The sequence below is a fragment of the Phoenix dactylifera genome, chromosome 14, assembly GCF_051530095.1.
Source record: "Phoenix dactylifera cultivar Ajwa chromosome 14, Ajwa_hap1_PhDact_Kaust_v1.1, whole genome shotgun sequence".
Lineage (NCBI taxonomy): Eukaryota > Viridiplantae > Streptophyta > Magnoliopsida > Arecales > Arecaceae > Phoenix > Phoenix dactylifera.
This window is the reverse complement of record NC_143203.1, coordinates 8303196-8311227: the sequence shown is the minus strand read 5'-3', so window position 1 is coordinate 8311227 and position 8032 is coordinate 8303196. Positions and strand designations below refer to the sequence as shown.

Here is an 8032-nt window from a genome sequence, read left to right as displayed (position 1 = left end):
CTTGGCATGATGCAGGAGGGCTGAATCACAGGCTGCTGGGATTCCGAAATGGAGCTGACGCGTGAAGCTTGGAGGTGAATCACGGACGCGGGAGATCTCAAATCCGGAAGAGGGCTGGGCTCACGCTTGTAGTCGGACGGAAGGAGCTGGATTACCGGCTGCTAGGATGCTGGAATTTCGAATCCGGAAGAGGGGACGCGTGATCGCTGGGATGAATAGATCCGAAATGGATCTGTAGATGCGTTGTGAATGCAGACGGAAGAAGAGGATGCTAATCCTGCTGCTGGGAACGCGTTGGGATGTGCGGAAGAGCTGGGATGCTGAGAGGAATGCTTGGATCACGAAGAAGGTGGACGTCCGGTCTTTGGTCCGCGGGATTGCTGGGAAGCGGAAGATGAATGCGGACGGATAGGATGGAGGACGTCTCGAATTCGGAAGAGGGAGACGGCTGGCTGCTTCGTGGGTTTCCTTCTTTGGACCATGGGAGGATAGGCGCGCCGGATGTGAACTGCGGGATGCTGGAAGGAGCTGATCCGAAATGGATTTATTCGGAGATGTTGATGATTGGCTTGGCGGATCGCGGAGAAGAAAATGATCGCGGGGCCTTGATGCGGGAGAATCACGGGATGCCTGATCGCTGATCTGGAAGCTCAAACGGTTGAAGATGAAGCATGCAGCTAATACTCAGAATACTTCCCTAGCCACACGTGATCTTTCTTTATTTTGAATTCTAATGCACTCTAAAGACTGTGACGTCTAGACATGTGCTGCTCGGGTGCAAATGTGCTTTGACCAGGTTTAATTATGCTCTAGCGTGATCAGGCTTGGGATCATAAATCATCCCAATCTGTACCAAATACGCATTTAAACGATAACCTGGGCCAAACAAAAAATATGATATTCACTTAGCGATTTTATCGTTATATATTAGCAGTAATACTAATTTAAGCAGCATGTAGATCGCACTTTTGTGCTCTCATCAAGATGCCCTAGGAAACCAAGTTGGTGATCTCATTCCTGAGAACTTTCCTGACCTATAATCTATGCTCGCATACACGCCACACAAAACTCATGAGACTTCATTGGGTTCCGAGATAACCATTACAACCTGGTGAGGGCAGTTACGAAAAACATCCACAGTGGCCACCCCCCACTTCCACAATACCAAAATGCCCATAGACAGCCCCTAGGACTCCACTGCAAAGGACTCCTACTCGGCCGCTAGGCGCCGCTGCACTCGGCGTAGCCCATCTCCAGACAGGCATGTCTTCACATAGGAAGCAGATCTCTGGACCACTAACCTGCACCAATTCCCTGAAGGACGTCATAAAGGAAGACTTGGCTGCCTCCTACAGTTCCATGTGAGAATCTTCATAGATCATTGTATTAACGGGTGGCCCTTGACACAACCTCCCCTGGGCCTCGGAGTCCATCTCCACCTCATGGGCCAACCCAGCCTCGGAGTCACTGCTGCTTTGACTCGTTGCACCACGGTCGGATGATCCACCGCTGCCCTACCAGCAGCTCTTGCATGCATCTAGGTCATCATCACCGCTACCTCCACCATTGCCATCCTCCTGGATCACTGGTCCTAGGGGAGCTTGGGCCAGCTGAGTCACTGTTGCGCCTTCTCCCGACATTATCGGTCCACTTGCATCCAATCCCACCTCCGGACAACCCTTTGACTCATTGTGGTGGGTGATGGGGTGTCCCACCATCTCCTGGCCCGCTGACACCATGTCCTCTCCACCTGGCCCAGGCGTTGGGCCCGGCCCAATCCCGTGCGTGCCAAGCACTGGTGGCACGCTCGTCTCCGCACCAAGGCCACCTACTGTAGGGCTCCCATCTCGAGCTTGTGGGCCATCCGCATCAGTTCGCGGGGCACGCCCTTCACCTCCTGTGCCATAGGCGTCGAGGCCCTTACGCCAAACTAGAACAGCGCACCGGTCTTCGCTCTAAGGCCACTTTGCAGGCCGCCCGCAATAGGCGCATGGGGCCCGCCCAATAGCCAGCCCAACTCCTGGCCCATAGACGCCGCGACCCCTGCACATGGCCCGTCCACCGCACCAAAGCCAAAAGGCCCGCTTGTCATGCCCGCAATCCTGCCTATCGCGGGGTTGCGAACCATCCGCACCAAGCGTGTAGGCCGCACCCAAGCCTTCCTCGGGTGGGGCCCGGCCTATGACACCGGCTCGCTCCAGAGTGCCCTGTCCTAGCTCGGAAGGTGATATAGGGCTTTTGTGCTGCTTCTTGAACTGGCCCAAGCCTGCATCCACCATACAGACCTCTAGACCGGCATGCAGCCCAGTCGGCCTAGTTGCCCCCTTCCCTTCCGCCGAGTCGATTAGGCTTGCAAGCAGGTCGAACGCCGAGCCAACTTGGCTTCCTCCTCGCTGCGACCTGGACCCAGAATCGCTGCCGTCTTCTGCTGCTGAGACCTTCGGTCACGAGTGCCAGCGGGCCACCTTCGTCGGTTTCTGCTAACCTTCCAAGTCCGACGGATGCTTGGTCGAGCAACCGGTGAGAGCGGCCGAGCTGAAGACGACTCGGGCATGGACTCGATCATTTTTCTCATCCACGGCGGCCTCTTCGCTATTCTCGGTGGCCGGATCTGCATCGCTGGCAGCCAGGGAACGTAGATTAGCCCGTGGGCCTCCTCCCCGGGGCTCTTCACTTGCACAACGAGGTCATTCCTCATTTCCACCACCATTGGCCCCTGATAGGACCTTCCCTCCTCCGTCTGCTCCGGCGTTGAGAACCGGCATGTCACCTCCAGGTGGGCAATCCTTCCATACCTGATAAGTGCTTAATAATTTATAATTTAGTTATCTTTCCATAGCACTTATCAATGTTCTTAAACTGATAAATACATATTTTACCATGAAATTGAATAAACATTGAAATAAATTTAAAAAATGGTAAGAAGTAAATAATTCTTTTCTTAAAACAGATTCTGAACTTGTCTCTCTCCTGGTTGCGATATTTCATGAAAACATATAAGGAGGAGATTGTGTTGATCCGATTTAGTAACCTGATGGAGTTGTAATCAAGCTCAGGCTATGATTAAATAGGTTTTGGTCCTGATTAGATAATTATTTTTGTATGAGGAAAAAAGTTTGATTAACCCTTTTAATTAAGTCACGGTCCTGTTTTTAATCTTGTTGAGTCCAGTCTGAAGCAGTTTAGCAAGAATTAAATTTAAATGACATTGGGCTCGAGAACAAGTTCAAGCAAATCAACGATCATGACCCACCTCAAATCCAAAGCCAATTCCTAACCAATTCCTTACCTGCCTTCATATAAAATTTATAATTTTAAAACAAAAAATAATAATAATTAAATATCCACAGTAATTTCGGGAAAAATTACTGGATTCACTGTTCCTATGAACAGTGTTCCATGAAAACACTGTTCATATGAACAGTGTTACAAAAAAAATATAATAAAATAAATAAAAACTCCACTGTTCATCTTCTTCCCCCCCCATAGTGCATCACGGCCGAGATTCGCATCCTCCTTCCCGTTCCAGCCACGAGTCCCACGCGGTGCAGCCAGCGACCAGCTCCTCCACGATCATCGCGCGTGCAGCCAGCATCCCAACCACGTCATTGCTATCCTCTTCATCCGGATCGACTCCCAGCTCCAATCCCTGAGATTCAGCCTTCTCCGCGATCATCGTCCGCCCAGCATCCAAGCATCTGCGACGTCTCCCCTTCCGGATTGATTCCTAGCACCAAGCCGTGATCGGCTCCCAGCAGCCGGTAACCCAGTTCGGCATCCATCTCCAGCTCTGTCCCCGTCTTCTCCGAGATCCAGACATTCCGCATCAGCCTCCCAACGATCCCGCGGCCATCTCGTCTTCTTCCGTCCACCTCCCGTCGATCCAGCGGCCAGCTCCATTTCCGGCCATCTACAATCAATCCGACGCTCCACAGATCACGTATTCCTCCCAAGATCCAGCCATTCTTCCACGGATTGACGCCCTTCATCCTCTTCGTCCGTGATCTGCCCTCCGGCATCATGCCCCGGAATCAGCCGTCCGTGATCTCTTCTCCCTTCCCGAATGAGCACTCCAGACAGCTATAAAAGGAGGAGGGTGGCCATCGGCTAAGGGGGAGCGGGGATGGGTTGGATTGAAAACAGGGGAGCCCTGTTTCGGTGAAGAAAAAAAGGAAGAGAGGAGAAGGCCGAATCAGAGAAAGAAGAAAAAGAAATAAAAAAGAAAGGAGGGGGGGGGGGGGGGGAAGAATATTTTGGGATATTTTGGGAATAATGGGAGCTGAAGTTTTTAATATGAAGATGGGAGGTCGTCCGGAAGCCATGCGCAGCTAAACGTCCAATCTAGGGCTGGATGAAGCCCTAGTAATGTATCAGGGCATTGTAATTCTTACTCTTTTAATCTTTTTGGAGTTTGTTTAAATTCTCATTCTCAATGAAAATTTCTTTTATAATGTTTAAACCTTGAGCATGCCATTTACTATTCATGTTTGCTAAAGTAGTCTAAGATGATCCATGCCTAGGAAGATGAGGTGGGCTGCACCCTAGATTAGCATACTTAGGTAGACACTTCATGCTATACCGAAGATGGATCTTCCTAAAACTCTTTATGTTTTTTTTTAAATGCTTGTAGCCAATTTGCATGCCTCTCAAAAAAGATAAAAATTAAGAACACAGTCCCTAATGCAATGCTACGCGGTGGATTCCAAACCATAGATCCATCTACTTTGATAAATTTCAATTCGTACTCATAGATTAATTCAGTATAATTAAGTTAGCAAACTCTTCTTTTTGATTTATTATTAAAGAAACATAACTTGTCTCCAATTCCTGTGGACCGACACCCGTAATCACTATCCTACAGGATACGTGCTATTGCGTGGTTTACTTTTGAAATTGAAAGAACCGATCAGTTTTTGGCGCCGTTGCTGGGGATTGCTAGCATAGTTGTTTTTCTTTTCATTTAAAAAAAAACTTTCAAATATATATATATATATCTAAAATAAAAATATTTTTCTATTGTTGTTACTTTTCTTATCTCCTTTTTCTCTCTTACTAATTTTTAATTTTTTTTATATTATTTGATCAGGAATCGAGAAAAAAATTTGGGATGATCAAAAAGAGAACTGGTGGAAAATGAATGCTGTAGAGGTTTGCCAAAAAAAAAAAAAATTAAATTGCTGAAAAAATTTCCTTTGGTAACCTCTTAACCTTTCTTGTTTAAATTGATTATTAGCTTGAAATTTTGTGGTGATTGTTTGATTTTAATTTCAACAAAATTGTGAATGCATGCCTGATACACATACACCAATTAATCTGCACTTAGTAAGGGCAATCACCCCAACAAGATGAGAGCCGGATTTCATCACCGGACTCTTGCCCAACTTAGGTGAACTCAATCTCACATAGTGTCACTTTAATTAAAATCAATTAGACGTTGGCTCCTAGGGACATTCGAGCTCAATAGGACGAAGATCACCGAAAGTTGCACCAATTTCGCTCTGTGGCTTAGTTGATGTCTAGGCAAGCTTTGTCCCTATAAGGAAGACAGTTCATCTGTTCGAGGCAAGTGGTTTTTAAGTGGGACCTTTGCGAACGCATCGTGACCCCTCCACTTACCTGGGATCTTACCTGGTCAACTCAGTTCATTAGACCGAATTGGAGGCTTAGGTGCTCTCTTCAAACCAGTTAGGAGCTGTCTAGTGATTTTAGGACAAATACAAGAATTGATGTGTTTTTTCTTTTATTGCATGCTTGACTGATCAAGTACTAATGTATGCAAGGGAGTCGTTCTAGAGTACGTGACCTATTATCTTTTGACCCTGAAATAGAACGGACCCTTAGGAATATTCGAGCTGAGATCAGAACATTAGAATCATCCCCACCTCCTGAGATGGCTGAAGAACAACCCAAACTCCTGGAGAGTACTTTACTCCCACCATTTACACTTCCCCATCTTGCATTCGATTACCTGAGGTAGTAGCTGTACAATACAAAATAAAGTCTAGTGTGATCCAAATGCTCCCATCTTTTTATGTGCTCACCAACAAAGAACCATATAAACACCTAGATGAATTCCTTGAGATTTGCACCACTATCAAGATTCAGAACTTCATTGATGATGCTTTGAAATTTAGATTATTCCCTTTCTCCTTTAAAAATAGGGCTAAGCAATGGCTGAATTCTTTAGAAGCCGATTCGATTCGTTCCTGGGATCAAATGCAACAAGAATTCCTAAAAAAATACTTTTCCATAGGAAGAACGAACCAGTTTAGACGTGCCATCACGAGCTTCTCCCAAACTAAGGGAGAAGAATTTCATGAAAATTGGGAGAGATTTCGGGACCTAATCCGTAAATGCCCACATCATCAAATACCTAAATGGCAGCTAGTGCAATGTTTCTATGACGGATTGACTGAACGAAACCGTCAAATGATCGATGCCGCATGCGGGGGGACATTCATGCTTCAAAATGAGCATAAAGCATGGCAATTATTTGAAAATCTTAATGAAAACTCCCTCCACAATGCTTCCTGTTCTCGTCAAGCACCCCCGAGTTCTCAAAGAAAAGGGACCATTTGTGAAATAACTCATTCTATGGACCTGTTTAGCAAGGTAGATGCATTGTCTCATAAGATTGACCAACTGATGATAGGTGGGCATTTCATTAACTCTTTCCAAGCATAAGTGTGTACTATCTGTTCTAGCCTATCCCACCCTATTCATGAGTGCCCCTCAGCACCCCAATTCTCCGAACTCGTGCAAGAACACATCAATGCTGCTCAAACCCAGCCCAGACCGGGTAATGACCCATTTTTCAAAACATATAACCCAGGATGGCGGAATCATCCAAACTTTTCTTGGAAGCAGCAAGCTTTGAATACTGCCCAACCCTACTCCCAAAATTTTCAAAACCCTCAGAATTTTCAAACCTCACAAAATATTCATCCCTACCGTCCCTCGACTCAATTTCAACACACTCCTTCTCCATCCCAAAGAAACACAGTCTTTGAGGAGAAAGTGTTTGTTGCCCAAGGAGACAACCCAAGAGGGGGGTGAATTGGATTTTAATTAATTATGATCAATTAGAAACTATGATAATTAACTAATTAAATTTATTGCAAGCAAATTAGATAATTTACTAGATGAAGTGAGTGTAGAGAGAAAAGGAGACAGCAGCCAATACAAACACAACCAAGTTTATAGTGGTTCGGAGCCAACTCTTGCTCCTACGTCCACTCTCCAAGCCGCACTTGGGTTTTCACTATAATTCCTAGGATTACAGCCGGTTGTTTTACAAGCTCACAACCTAACTTGTTGTTTTTTCGAGATTACAACGAACTCGGTCGATTTTCACAGGCTCACCGACTAGAACCACCCAATTGTTTTCCCGGGTTCACAATCAAACCCAGTTGGTTTTTTCCGGTTCACCAACCAAAACCTTACACCGTTGGTTTTATATTTGGCTCACCAACAAACCTTACAACCCTTGATTCAATCCCCTGATTGAATCAAGTAAGAAAAATAGAGTTTGGGATTTCATAGAGAAAGCTTCTAAACAAGCAGATGTGAAAACAATAAATGCGAAGTAAAGTTAGAAGCCCTCAAACAGATTTCGGAAGAGAAAGAAAGGGCTTCTCGAACTCTGAGTCCCCTCTTTGAGTGCACTGAAGATTTGATGTTAGAAGAAGAGCCTTGAATGCGAAGGAAAAACTTCTAGAAATGAATTGAATGCATTTCTTCCTTTTTTTGTTTGTCTTTTCTCTCAATGGACTCTTGGTAGTTGGAAATGCCTTAATGCACAGATGGAGTAACTTTCTTGTTGTCTACTACTGTTTACTCTGGCTATTTAAAGAGTTCTTTTTGAAAAGTAGCCGTTAGACACTAATTTGTAGCCGTTCTGCACAGTCTGCACCTCCTGACAATGTATCCGTTGGGGTTGGAGTCGACTCGCTCGATCTGGAGTCGACCCGGCTGTTGCTGGAGTCGACTCATGCTTTACTGAAGACGACTCGCCCACTGTTCAGGATTTGAA

The 8032-nt window shown here is 45.9% G+C and overlaps 1 non-coding gene across 1 annotated transcript; it reads right to left on the bottom strand.

The window, feature by feature from the left end:
- Nucleotides 1–6265: 6265 nt before the first annotated feature.
- On the bottom strand, nt 6266–6371 carry LOC120107042 (small nucleolar RNA R71). Its single transcript, XR_005509009.3, has one exon. It is a non-coding gene; the product is annotated as a small nucleolar RNA R71 (small nucleolar RNA).
- Nucleotides 6372–8032: the final 1661 nt, after the last annotated feature.